The 14,292-nt window shown below is 36.9% G+C and overlaps 1 protein-coding gene across 2 annotated transcripts in view; it reads left to right on the top strand.

The window, feature by feature from the left end:
- Positions 1-7,173: 7,173 nt before the first annotated feature.
- Positions 7,174-14,292, top strand: part of stat5a (signal transducer and activator of transcription 5a) — a 168,688-nt gene continuing 161,569 nt past the window's right edge. For both annotated transcript variants that reach the window (XM_049467908.1, XM_049467907.1), the window contains exon 1: positions 7,174-7,367. The gene's annotated coding sequence lies outside the window, so the exon portion shown is untranslated. The remainder of the gene's footprint in view (positions 7,368-14,292) is intronic.

Below are 14,292 nucleotides of genomic sequence, written 5' to 3'. Positions count from 1 at the left end.
CAGTACTTTATTAAATAACATGTTTTTTGTAATTAATAATTGCAATATTACAATGTATTTATTTATGACATAACATTTTACTCTGAAAAAGCTGCGGTTGTTGGTTTTCTCTGCAATCGGCCAAGCGACCAACAGAGTACACTGAGGCCTTGAAGATGCAGCTGCTCAATATTCTGCATTTACTGCAGTTCATTAATGCTTTCTCGACATTACGCTTACATTGGCTATTCATAAGCTAGTCTTCTCTTCCTCGGCAGCACAATTTACAGCCATTATTTGCTTGTAAAACAGTGGTTTCAGAAGCATTAGCTGGGAGGCTCGCTACTGCTGGGATCAGCAAGGTTGAAATTAAATTGATTGGCCTCGTGTTTTCAATTTCATTCCGGTAAGATAAACAGATGAGGTCCATACTTCACCGGCTCTCGCCCCCTCACTGCGGTACAGAGGCTGCAGAGACGTGCTGAAGTTATTTTACTGCTTTTATTAACTGCACAGGTCTGTCTGTTCTATTTCAAACTGACCCAGGATTTACTGATACCATGGTTATATACACACAGCTTGTGTTGTATCTGAAATGAAAGGATTGACAATAGAATAGGACTTTCTCTAGCAGATCTATGGATTAGGTCTAGGCCTAATTTATACTGTAGAAGAGTATAAAACCACCCTCTAGCATTGAGCTGTGTAGCAGTGGAGGAACTGTGTTCTCTGGAATGATTGTGCTCCACTTGTGCTGTCAAAGTTTGGACTCCACCATCCCACAGTCAGACAGATTGTGTACAAATTGAGGAAATTCAAGACCATTTTAACCCTCCCCAGGAATGGTCGACCAACAAAGATCACTCCAAAAGCAAGGCGTGTATTAGTCGACAAGCTCCCAAAAGAGGGTAACTTCTAAGCAACTGAAGGCCTCTCTCACATTGGCTAATGTTAATGTTCATGAGTCCCTATCAAGAGAATACTGAACAAGAATCTACTTTTAGATTTTTATCTACTTTTAGGACTTTTTAAAAAGGAAAATCTGATCATGTTTAAGGTCATACTTATGCAGAAATAAAGAAAATTCTAAAAGGTTCAAAAAATTTCAATCAACTGTAATTTAAACACAGAAACTGTCCCTTACACTGTGTCAAATGTCTTGATGAACGGACCAATAGAAATTCTCTAAAATGACATGGAATTTAAGAAGGTTTTATCTCTCTCATGCAAAGCTGAGGTTTTGGAGATGCATGTTTTTCATTGGAATGAGACAATAAGGTCTAAATTCTGACACCACATAACAGAGGAAAAAACAACCAACCATTAGGAGGAAAGAGCTGCTGTAGAGCTCAGAGACTGAGAGATTACAAATTGTCCTCCATAATAAGTACTTAGTTACTCCATAATAAGTACTAAGTTACTCTATAATACTTGCTAAGTTACTCCATAATAAGTTTATACTAAGTTATCGGGACAGAGAAGCTTTGGTAAAAGTGACCAAGAACCCAATTGTCACTTTGGATGAGCTGCAGAGATCCTGTGGAAGAAACTTCCCGGAGCTCAACCATCACCTGGAATTGGTAACTTGTGCAAATAAAGGATTCTCGCACTGTGAGAGGTTAAGGGCCAGATCGGCAGACAGCTGGATGTCTAATAAAAACAAACAATAAGAATCTATATATATATATTTTTTTTAGATTTTTAGTTTACTACATAATTTAAACTCACAAACAATCTGTCCCTTAAAGGAGAAATCTGGTGTGAAACAGGCTTGGGCTGTAGTGAAACATGAAAATGAGTTCAAACTTCTGTCAAATAGCGCAACTCTGTTCACCCCCAGCATTCTGCAATACAACGCTTTTAGCCGATGCTCCCAACAGGCTTACAATGCTAGTGATGGGGGCATAGAGTTACCCAGGCAAAGATATCATTATTTTTACACCATTAACAAGCTCAGAGTAGCTCCACACTTCACTGGTAGAATTCTGAGGGTCCTGACATTTGAAACGAGGCACTGAAAACTTTGAAAGTGCACAGGTAGTTAAAAAAAAAAGGAAATTATACACACAGTACCTTTGCTTGTACATTGTAGAAGCGCTGTATTTCAGACTCATTATCATGTTTCACAATACCCCAAGTAAATTTCACACCGGATTTCACCTTTAAATCTGAAGTCTGTACGTTTTTGGATTTAGAGCCCTCTCTGGTGAGAATGAGTAATTGCACCGAGCATGCTGAACAATCATTTTTAACTACTCTGTTCAGTCAGAGTAACTTCACTTCATCTACACACTTTGGTTTTACTCTCGATGAATGAGTTACTAAGGATCTGCTTTCAAAGGCTGTACGTGTGGCGTAAGTACGTAAAGACGTGTGACGTGGCCAGAAGAACTCCCGCAAAAAGCGACAAGACACCCAAGTTTTTTTAGAATGAATATATTAGGCTTAGTAGGGATGGTCGTTCCAGCACACTGGTTCCATTAAACACAATATTTTATGCCTTCTCCACTCAGAAATGCTTCTGCTTTCAGTTTAGAAAAAAATAATATGGACTGCCGCTTTAAACAATAGTAATTCTCCGAAAATGACCTAATTATTAAACTCTTATTACATTGATTTTTCATTGAAAGCAAAGAGAGTTTTTTTCACTCTCCTGTTAAGATGCTGATTTTTTAGAGATGCTTGTTTTTCATTGGACAGCGACAAGATACAGTTGTATACAGCTGTTTAATGTATAGTCCTGTGTAAAGCCCTCTCTATTAAACCCCAACTCATAAATCATACTGGCACTTGGTGGGTGAATATGAAGTGAAGGAGGACATTGGAAGCTATAAAACAACCTTGGTGATGGAGGTATAAACAAAGTGGCAGAAATCACAGTGTGTGTGAGTGTGTGTGTGTGAGAGAGAGAGAGAGAGAGAGAGAGAGAGAGAGAGAGAGAGAGAGAGAGAGAGGCTGGAGAGAAAGTGCTGACTCAGCGTGGTCATTCCTCCAGTCTTTTTTCCTCCTGCAAACCGAAGAGGAGGAAAACATGTCAGTGCTGAAGATCTGACCACAGGGCTGTTCTACTAAAAATATGTGACCATGTTTGCATAAAGACACTTACTGTATGCTGTGTTCAGACTGCAGGCAAATTGGATCTGAGTCTCAGATCACATCTGTTCAAATGTATTAGATTTTGAGAGCACTTAAAATTGATGAGTTTCTTTGATTTTACCAAATTGAAAACCTCTGGAATATAACCAAGAGGAAGATGGATGAAGACAGGCCATCAAACCAAGCTGAACTGCCTGATTTTTTTGCACCAGGAGTGGAGTAAAGTTATCCAAAAGCAGTGTGTAAGACTGGTGGAGGAGAACATGCCAATATGCATGAAAACTGTGATTAAAAACCAGGGTTATTCCACCAAATATTAATTTCTGAACTCTTACAACTTTATGAATATGAAATTGTTTTCTTTGCATTATTTGAGGTCTGAAAGCTCTGCATCTTTTTTTTTTTTTTTGTTATTTTAGCCATTTCTCATTTTCTGTGAATAAATGTTCTAAATGACAATATTTTTATTTGGAATTTGAGAGAATATTGTCCGTAGATTGAGCTGTAGATTGATTTTTTTGATAGTGTGAATGGTCTGAAAACCCATGAAATCCTGCAAATGAATCCAAACTACATTTGGAGTTGGTTTAAAATGGTTTAAAACACTAAAGGCCCTATTGTAGCGATGTATAGCGCATAGGCTAGTTGCGCATTGCACAGCTAAATTGTGTCTGGTGTCGTGAGGATGCAAAAAGCACGCCTTGCGCAGCTCAAAATGCTCAAAAAGCATGTAATAATTATTTTAATTAGATGAGACAGAGACTGTAAAAAAAGATGGACGCCGTGTCTCCGTTCCCATTCATTCAATGAAAATGAAGCCAAAATCTTCCGCCATGTTGGCGATCCTGACACCCGATTCTGCGCAGTAGAGACCAGAGGAGGGAGAAAGACTGTGGATGGCAACCTACTCATTTAAATAACTCAGCCGAACAGCAGGGGGCGCCCGACCTGTGGTGGCTTCACTTTTGAGAGACAATGCTCTGTCCAGCTATATCTAGTCTATGAGATGAATGGTGCTTTTCCTGTCAACCTGTCTATGTGTGTAATTACATACTGTATCCAGCAGGAGTCAGTGTAGGTATGTCTGTACTGTGCGCTGTTCAGTACAGTATAATGAAGAACTGATAACTGAGCTCATTTAGACAGACAGACAGACAGACAGACAGACATATGTCTGATAGAGAGAGAGAGAGAGAGAGAGAGAGAGAGAGAGAGAAAGAGAGAGAGAAAAAAAGAGACAGAGAGAGAGAGAATGACAGACAAGAAAGAGAAATAAAGAGTGAGAGACAGAGAGAAAGGCAGAGAGAGAACGAGAGAGAGTGAGAGACAGAGAATGACAGAGGGAGAAAGAGAGAAACAAAGAGAGAGAATGACAAAGAAAGAGACAGAGAAGACAGAGAGAGAGAAAGACAGAGAGAAAAAGAGAGAGAATGACAGAGAGAGAGAAAGACAGAGATAGAAAGACAGAGAGAGAAAGACAGAGAGGAGAGATAAAGAGTTATAGATAGATAGATAGATAGATAGATAGATAGATAGATAGATAGATAGATAGATAGATAGAATAACAGAGAGGAGGAGAAAGGGAGAGAGAGAGGGGTGTGTGAAAGTGTGAAAAGAGCACTGCAGTGCTGTAGATTAAGTTTTGATTAACAGCTGATTTACTTCTGCAGGAGCACCATCCATCACACCCATCTGCACCCTCTCAGCACTTTATCCACTTTATAATGCGCTAAGAGCTGTGTGTGTGTGTGTAATTGAGAGAGACACTTACTTTATTTCTTTAACAGTTACTCTGAAAAAGTGTAAATTTTTTTTTTGTTGCTTCATTTTATTTTACTATTTTCTTTCTATCTTTCTTTCTTTCTTTCTTTCTTTCTTTCTTTCTTTCTTTCTTTCTTTCTTTGTCGACATGACTGTGTGTTTCTAGCTCCATAGCAAGTATGTAATATCACATTCATTTTCATTATCCTGGCTGTTTTTATTCTAATAATTCATAAAGTTCATGACGGTCTGAGAGTACATTCTGTGTCTCTGTATAAAAGGGCTGATAGCAGATTTAGGAATAATACTCAGTACTAGGGCTGCATAATAAATCATATTATTTATCATATTTTATTGTGATAAGAGTTTCCGCAATTACCATATCAGCGAAAACATTGAGAGTAAAACGCAAAAACTGCATTACCTTCATCCACTCTGGGTGGATTTCTACTTTTTCCCAGTGTAAACAGAACTGTTCTAAAAATACACTTTCCTGTCTTGATTGTTCTTCACTACAAATTCTAACCATTTGTTCCTTAGCTCTAAATTTCTTGGCAAAGCATATAACACTGTTGTGATATTTGCACAAATAACACAGGAACGAACTGCCATGTTGTTCCTAGCGCTGTTAGCTCCTGTATGACGAGACACGCCTGGCTGTGTGGCTTCAGCGCTGCCTGTGGGCGGTCATGAGCCAAGGTGGTCGAGGCCATGAATACTAATTCACAGTTTGACATAGACATGATGCTTTCATGTGCAGCATGCATACACAACTTAGAGAGACCTACTGTATTTCACAAAGATCAAGAAAACGTGCATTTTAGCAGTAGGACTCCTTTAATCTTCAAAGAAACGATTGAATTGTCATTGTGTACGATAGGCACAAGAGACCTGGATCAGTCATGGATTCAGTTTGGGCTCACAATGCCCTAAACCACCTGTAAGTGTTTAACTGGGCCAGATTTGAACCTACATCTATCAGGTTATCAGCTTTACAGTGCATTATAAACCATTATCAGTAATTATACAGTTAATAAACACATGTTGGCATTAGATCTATGAAGTTCCACAGCTGTTAATTAAGCTGTAACTGGATGCCTTATTTCTTCACATTGTCATACACTTTACTTTACCTGTGGATTTGTGACAGCAGTGTAAATCTGAAATGTAGTCTGCAGCTGTCAGTTATATATCACGTTATACACAGCTCTTAAATGTAGCAATCAATGCTCATATAAAACTTTATTTATTCACATTCCGTGCAAAATATATAATTATCAGGTGTAAAATTAATTAAGGAACCATTAAAAAAAAACATTAAACCAATTAAAAACTTCAACTTATAACATATTTAGCAGTAAACTTTTTTAAACTATTTGAAATTACTTGTTATATATATATATATATATATATATATATATATATATATATATATATATATATATATATATATAAAGGTTAGTAATCTATTAGAATTAATAAAAGTGACTATATAATAAGTGACGTTAATGCATTAATTGGAAAAATGTACTACACCTCACATGTATTTAATGTAATTGCAATTATTCATGAGCAATTCATTATATGTGAATAAATAAAAAAAATTTAAATAAAAATTTTAAGAAATCGTAATCAATATATAATTATTTAATTGGAAGCGAGCATGAGTCATGTTAATTGGGAGTAATTAGAAAAACATACTCCACACGACATGTATGTAATGAAATTTATTGAAACTGCTTACGATGAGCAGCAATTGACAATATGTATTAATAAATAAATAAATAAAAAAATAAAAAAAAAAGTAACGGCAATCAATCTGTGAGTAATGTAATTAATTGCAATCACTCATGGTGAGTCATCAGCAGCAATTGACAATAAATAAATAAATAAATAAATAAATTTAATAAAAGCGGTAATTAATCTATTAGAATACATTGAAACTACTTTATAAATAATAAGGGGCAGTAATTAGAAAAAAAAAACATTACTACACTTTACGTGTGTGTAATGAAATGTAATAATTTAATTAATTAAAATTATTCACGGTGAGTCATCAGCAGAAATTGACAATACTAAAAAAAATAATACACAATTAAATAAATAAATATATCTTATAAAAACGGTAATTAATCTATTAGAATAAATTAAAGTGACTTTATATAATTAGTAACGGTAATTGTCGGTAATTAGATGCTGCACTGTACCGCTACTGTATCCACGCTGAGCGAACTGCAGCTCGTGCACTCCGAGCGCGCAGCAACACCGGAAGTGGGCGGTCAAAATAACGAACCGAGAGAGAGAGAGAGAGAGAGAGAGAGAGAGAGAGTCGAATGAAAAACTGCGTAGCCCCCACTGGTTGACACTAGACGGGAGAGGTGGAGAGTGAGAGAGAGAGAGAGAGAGAGAGAGAGAACTGGAGCTGCCGCTGCTGCTGCTGGTGGAGGTGGTGGTGTGTTATATCCGGAGCTTCTGCTGCTGCACTTCTGTTTTTATGCGACACGACGGCAGATTTAAACGCCGCGCACGAGGTAGGTCCGCTGTAGCCGCTTCTCGTGCAGTTTGTGCGGGTTTGAGCGCGTGTCATGCACTTTTATGAGGACAGGGGACCACCGGAGCAGACCACTCAGCGCTGTAAACAAAGTCCGCGCATAGAGAGAGAGCTCGAGCTCAGCGGTGTCAGTCCGCGCGGAGAGAGAGAGAGAGAGCTCAGCGGTGTCAGTCCGCGCGGAGAGAGAGAGAGAGGGGGGCGGTTTATTATCGGTGACACTGCTGATAAAGTTTACAGCGGTCTCACCTGAGGGCAGTTGGGGTCTGAAAGCGTGTGGACGGGGGGCTTGAGGGGCTGGAGGCTCTGCTCTGGCTTTATTTAGGCTCTGCTCTGTTGGCGCCGGTGTGTTTCGCAAGGCTCAACCTCGAGCTCTGTTTATTGGATCAACAGGCGGAGAGTCCAACCTCCCTCCTGTCAGAGAGAGAGAGATGGGGGTGTGTATGAGAGAGAGTGTGTACGAGAAAGAGAGAGTATGTATGTGTGTGTGTGAGAAAGAGAGAGAGGGAGAGTGTGTATGTATGTATGTGTGTTTGTATGTATGAGAAAGAGGAAAAGAAAGAGTGTTTGTGTGTATGAAAAAAAGAGGGAGAGTGTGTATGTGTGTATGTAAGAAAGATAGAAAAATAGAGTGTGTTTGTGTGTGTGTATGTGAGAGAGAGAGAGAGAGGGTGTGTGTGTGTGTGTGTGTGTGAGAGAGAGAGAGGTTCACTTATCCACCCTCTGGGGCAGGAATAGCACTCAGGCCTGTATCCAGCACTGCTGCAGGGCTAAACCCTGACAGGTCTTTCTGACTCTAAGCTCTGAAAGTTGGAAGTTCTGCTTGTTTTGGTTTTCTAAAAGTTTCCCTGCTGCTTCCCGTCAAAAGAAACCAGTAAAAACGACAAACAGTGAATGAAACATGTGGTGGTAAATGATGAACGAGTGCTGGCAGACACTCCAACCGTGCCATTTGGAGAGCCATGAAAGTCGGCCCATGTTATTGTAATGACAGTAGGCTGGCGAATGTGTGTGTGGCAACTGATGAAGCAGTGCTGTCTGTCCCAGGTTTGGTAAATTGTCTGGTAATGCTGCCTGAAAGGCAAAAAAAACTCTATAAAATCTATGAAATGCCAGACTGCTGTATGAGGATCTTTTTTTCACTAGCGGTAGTTATTGCAGAAATATACCTGTATGTATGTATTTGTTAAATATAGTTCATGTCATCTGTTTTGCGCTTTTTGAGTTTTAATTTGGCTTAATATTTTTACATCGCCTTCCATTGAAAAGTAATATGTTTTTTCTTTTTGCTGTAAAGTTGCCATACTTTGGAGGCAGGTGTATATTATAGTATATATAACCATATATTGATGCATATTTATTGCATATATACAGTCCTCACAGTCAATAAAGCGTCTAGTGGCTGCTTGTACATTACTGTAGAACCATAAAGCACAGCTTTTTCTGACACAGATGAAGTTTAGTTTATTATGCTATCTTATCTTATATGTAATTTGTTTGCATATATTATTGCATATATAGCCATAAAAGTATGAAAAAAGTTTATGAATAACTGCATAACCAAGAAAAACTGTTTTGTCTATATCACTGAAGTTTATAATATTATATTATGTCACTTTTGTCATGTACTATTACATATATAGTAAATATTCATAGTTTATTGCATATATAGCCATAAAAAATATAAAACATCAAGCTTCTGCTTTTGAAGTCTGTAGATCCAGGAGACACAGTTTTTCTTTTTAACATTTTTTATAATCTTAAATCTCACTAATTTTTCTTAACAGTTCAGTATAATAAATACTTAATAATACAGTTGTATTGTAGCACGTCCTGTAGCTTTAACTGTTTTAACTGAATGCAGCCTGCTGTGTCTGGGAACTGAGCACTGAATTGGTTTACATTCTGAATTAAAGTGCTTTCAGTTTTAAAGCACCTACAGCCTTTGTGTGAAAGTGACGCTCTGGTTTCTATTTTGATATTATCTGGGCGACCATAGCGGGGCTTCCTTTCCCATCATGCACTTGGCTTAGTTTCCGTTCAGCGTGTGTGTGAGTTCGTCTGTGTGTGAAGCTGTGCCCTAAAGTGTGCCCTATAGGTCAGGGGTGGGAGATAAAATGAAAACCTGAGCGACCACTTTGGGTTGGGGTTTGCTTTTTGCTGCATCAGCATGAAACATACACAGTACATATACACACACACACACACACACACACATACAAATACATGTGAGTAAAATGTCTGTCAGTTTTAAAGAGCACTGTTAAAGTGGTAGGGCCATCAGATGAAATACTAACTGACTTTGTAGATCTTATCTTTGACACTGATTGATGAGTTGTGCTCTGATGGTCTGGGGGCGCTCCCGTTCCCAGCTCAGAGGAATTCCACTGATTCCGCAGTCCCGCGAGAGGAGGAAGACGAGCAGGACAGATTCTGGATGTTTACTGGCCCTGAGTGTTCTCTTCACTGTCATCTATACAGTTATAGATATGTTATAGATATAGGTCATTCTAATGACCCAGATTAAAAAAAAAAATTAAACAACAAGATGTTTTAGCAACTAAACCTTCTTGAGCCATCAATTTAGCAAAAATATATTTTAAAATAAATTATTTAATATTCAAAGCATTACACTAAGTGCTTGTCTAAACATAGTGATGAAGGAAAATGTGAGTGCCATATTTTGAGGCAAATAACATGATATTCTGATGATTATCAGTTATCTAATATGTTCTCATTAAATGTTTAAGTGAATGTAGTGCTGTGAACGTCTATATTCTTAGGGATCTGTGAAAAAATAGAAAACAACTAGATAATATATTGGAAAAAAATAAGAGACCACTTAAAAAAAAATCAGAGAAACTGATTCAGAAACTGAAGTGGTCTCTTGTTTCCAGAGATGTATACTTTATTGTATAGATCATGATTGACAGCATGTGGTTTGGTCAGTTGTAGCTATTTTTGCTAAAAAAATAAAAACAAAATCATGAAAAATGCCACAGGTGTTACTGTCACTGGTGTTGCTTTTTAAGTACCGCAATATTTAAATAAATGCACAAAGCAATATAATATCATTTTACAAGTGTGAAAGTTTATTTTCACAGTTAAGACTGAAAGGTTAATTAAATAAATGTGATTAATCAAGTTTTCACATTATTCAACAATTTTCAAAATTGAATAATCGAGATTGTACATCTTTACACAAAAAAAAAAAACTTCCAGAGGTATTCTCTGGAACGTTTCCTTTACTAAAATATAAGAAGGTTATGTTTGCACTGTGTTTAATCTCTAATCTCTATTGTATTGTAAACCACACTGGAATTAAGTTGTATTAATGACAGTTTTATCTATAAATGTTCTGTGAGGAAGGTAAGAGGCCTTAAACTCTAACCACTTGACCAATTCATCCATAGTGGTGGATTTCATTGATTAAAGATGTTAACCAATATTATTCACTCACTGATCCAAGATCAGTTTTTTAGTCTATCTTCCAGCTGCTGTGTGTGTGTGTTAATGCTGAGGGCTAGTGTTTGTTGGGAATTTGTTAGGTGTAAGCTGTAGACCACACAAGATTTGGCACAGTGGACCCGTCATGGCAACAGAATAAGCAAACAAACAGGAGGGCGAACCAAATTGGAGACAACAGGCTTTTTCTCTGTGTGTGTCTGAAGATAGGCCTGGCTCTGCTGTTTGTTCTGCCTATTGGTTTAGCAGCCCTCTCTGTTAATGTTCACAGCTGACTAACTGGGCAGCGTTTGAATTAATTACAGCCTGTGGTTGTTACGAGAGGCTCTGCGTGGTCAGTGTTTCCCCTGGACGTTCCTGTTTTCGATCTGATGGGAACTGGCTGCTGAGTAATGTGGATGATGGTGAAGGCCTGGCGAGAGACTGTGCTTTGTAACAGTGGAGAGAGAATGCAGACGTTTGTATCTTTTGTGATGCTGTTGCTTTCTTGTTCTACTTGGGCAGTGATTAGGTTTGGGCAGGGATCAAGGTTGGTCAGTATGGTATCGTTACTACAATAAAATCATCATCAGCATCATCAGTGCGTTCTTAGCACTGGTTTGGGTTCTGAAAACGGTCAACAAAAGTAGTTTTAAAGTAATAAAGTTAGCCTTTTTAGTTAACGTGCTCAAAACACACAATTTTTACATTATCTCGGGAAAATTTGTTTGCTGTTTATAAGGTTATGTGATAAGGGGGAGGCCTTCCTATTCTCAGACTCTCAGGCCTGTCATGGTAACATACATTGTGTAAATAATAATTGAGTTAAGAGGTTCCCCACAAACCATGAAAATGTAATTTGAGATTATAGGAAGTGATTACAGATTGCTTTTTGAGTTACATCAAGTAAGTTCAATCGTTCAGTACCAGTCAAATGTTTAGACACTAGGGTCGGCGATATGGCTCTAAAATAATATCATGATATTTCATGGTATTTTCACGATAGCGATACTTTTGGCGATATGACAAAACACTGAATTAGGAAAAATAATTATAGTAGTCTTATTGTTGCATGCAATAAGATATGGCTAACTGAGATATTTAAAAAAATTATTGTATCAGATTTGTAACAGTAGTCAAAAATCCAGAATGTCATGATACTTGTAATGCACTCCAAATATCTCCATATATCCATATTAAAGTAAAATAAATGATACTGGATAGATATAATCTGTCTCTAGTAGATATATAATAGGAAATGAGAACAGTGTGAGTTTTTCTTTTGCTAAAAATGGCAAAAAAGTAGTACTCTGATGTGATAATTAGGTAATTAGGGGTGGGTGGTATGGCACGATATTTCAGGGTATAATATCGTTCACGATATTAACTTTTTTTGGCGATATTATCATGTACGATACGATATGGCACACCCCTATTAGACACATCTTCTTTATTTCTTTATTTCATTTATTGATTTATTTTCAACATTGTATATTAATGTTAACTACATCAAAATAAGTAAACGAAACATATGAAATGATGTAGTACTTTTGTATGTACTTTTTGTGGACAACAAATTGTGCCAGAGATAAGTGCAATGAATGATATACACTGATAAAATAATAGCATAAACATTTACATCACTTTGAGAAACATATTTTTTAATTATTAGTAGTTTAGTTTGTTAAAATTCAACAATATATGTAAAAATATTTTTTTATATTACTATTTTTTTACTTGCCTTAAGTAATCTGTCTTCACCTGTCGCAGTCCACTTTATGTATGGTGGCGCCATTATGGATACATTTGTCATTGCATTACTGGTAAAAAGTATTGGCGATGTCAATAAGGTAACGGTAGACTGTTGTACAAAGTCATCTATATTGAGAATCTTTTTAAGGTAATTTTAGTCAAAATTGTGTTTTTATATAGTGTAATTTCACAGCTCTTGAGTGGCCCTACAGTCTAACTGCTTCTTTTCAAGTGTGAGGAGATCAAATCAGTTCAAATCCCAGCAAGAGCTCAGCTCAGCTCAGCACTGCACTGTCAAAAGCCTCCACGTCTATGAGGAAATATCATAAAATGTCAAGAAATCTTACACATTATTTAATCAGTTTCTGCTGCAGCCCAAGTATACTAAAGCAATCACTATTATTAGTGGCCTCTGTGGAGCATCTAAGGCTGAAGTTCTGAAGTCTCTAAAGAAGTAATAGTAGGTCTAATCTAGCAAAGATATTAAATTCCTTATGTTTTGATTAACCATGGTCAAATGGACTCAGTAAATGTTGTTTTTTCCTGCCCTGCACACAAAGAAAACAAGTTCATCTGCAGGACTTTTAAGAAGCCCATTAAAAGCGTCTTCCTGCAGTTTTTGTCTAAGAGCGTTTAGAAGTAATAACCTGCACCTGTCGAGTGTTGTGTTCAAGCAGAGAAAATAGAACACATTTGTCTTTAGTGCGGCGCAGTGCTGGCCACTACATAGCAATTGTTTTGATAGCTGCAATTTTTACAGGCTAGAAGCCTTTCAGATGCTCAACCTCAAAATTAGACTTTTTAAAGAAATGATTTAAAAAGCTGTGTTTTATATAAGCCCCATCTGTGATTTTCTGTGGCTAATTTTAAAGCCCCAAGAAACTGGAATTTTGTTAGGGCTGTCACATTAATGCATTTATTTCAATATTATAATTACAGATTGGAACAAATAACATACAAAATAACAGTGATTTATTTTATAAAAAAATATGGTAAAATATCTAAATTCTTTCATAGCTTACTAGTTAACTTTCTAAGATGGTTACTAAGGGACAGCTCACCAGTTCACCAGTTCCAGTTGCTCAGACTCGAAGTGAGGGCGGAGATATGTTAGCATCTTGATTGGACAGGTTGCTGCTGATGTCAGCCTGACACACCTTTAGACCCACCCATTTTAAATTCCGGGAAAATAGAAATAGTAGAAAGATAGTGAAATACAGCAGGGATTTATTAGACTTTTACATATTTTTTTATAAGAAAAAGAACCAGAGGAGCCAAATTCACTCATTAGAATGAAAACTCAGATGTTACATTCCCTCCTGTTTACAGCAGTTACTAAACCAGTTATAGTAGTTACTGAATCATTTACAGCAATTACTAAACCAAGTATAGAATATGCTGAATCATTCACAGCTGGTATTGATTCAGTTATATGAATTAATGAATCATTTATAGTGATTATTGAATCAATTGTAGTATAGTTGATGGATCACCTATAGCAGTTTTTGAATAATTTATGGCACTTGCTGACTTAGTCGTAGAAGCAAATGAATCATCTATTAATGAAGTCACTGAATTAATTATTGTAGTTCATAAATCACTTGTAGCAGTTACTAAGTCACCTTTAGCAAGTACTGAACAATTTATAACTGTTATTGATTCATTTAAAGCTGTTACTGAATTATTTGTAACTTTTTATTATTCATAGTAGT

Source organism: Astyanax mexicanus, chromosome 19 (genome assembly GCF_023375975.1).
Source record: "Astyanax mexicanus isolate ESR-SI-001 chromosome 19, AstMex3_surface, whole genome shotgun sequence".
Classification (NCBI taxonomy): domain Eukaryota; kingdom Metazoa; phylum Chordata; class Actinopteri; order Characiformes; family Acestrorhamphidae; genus Astyanax; species Astyanax mexicanus.
This window is presented reverse-complemented; position numbering and strand designations above follow the sequence as displayed.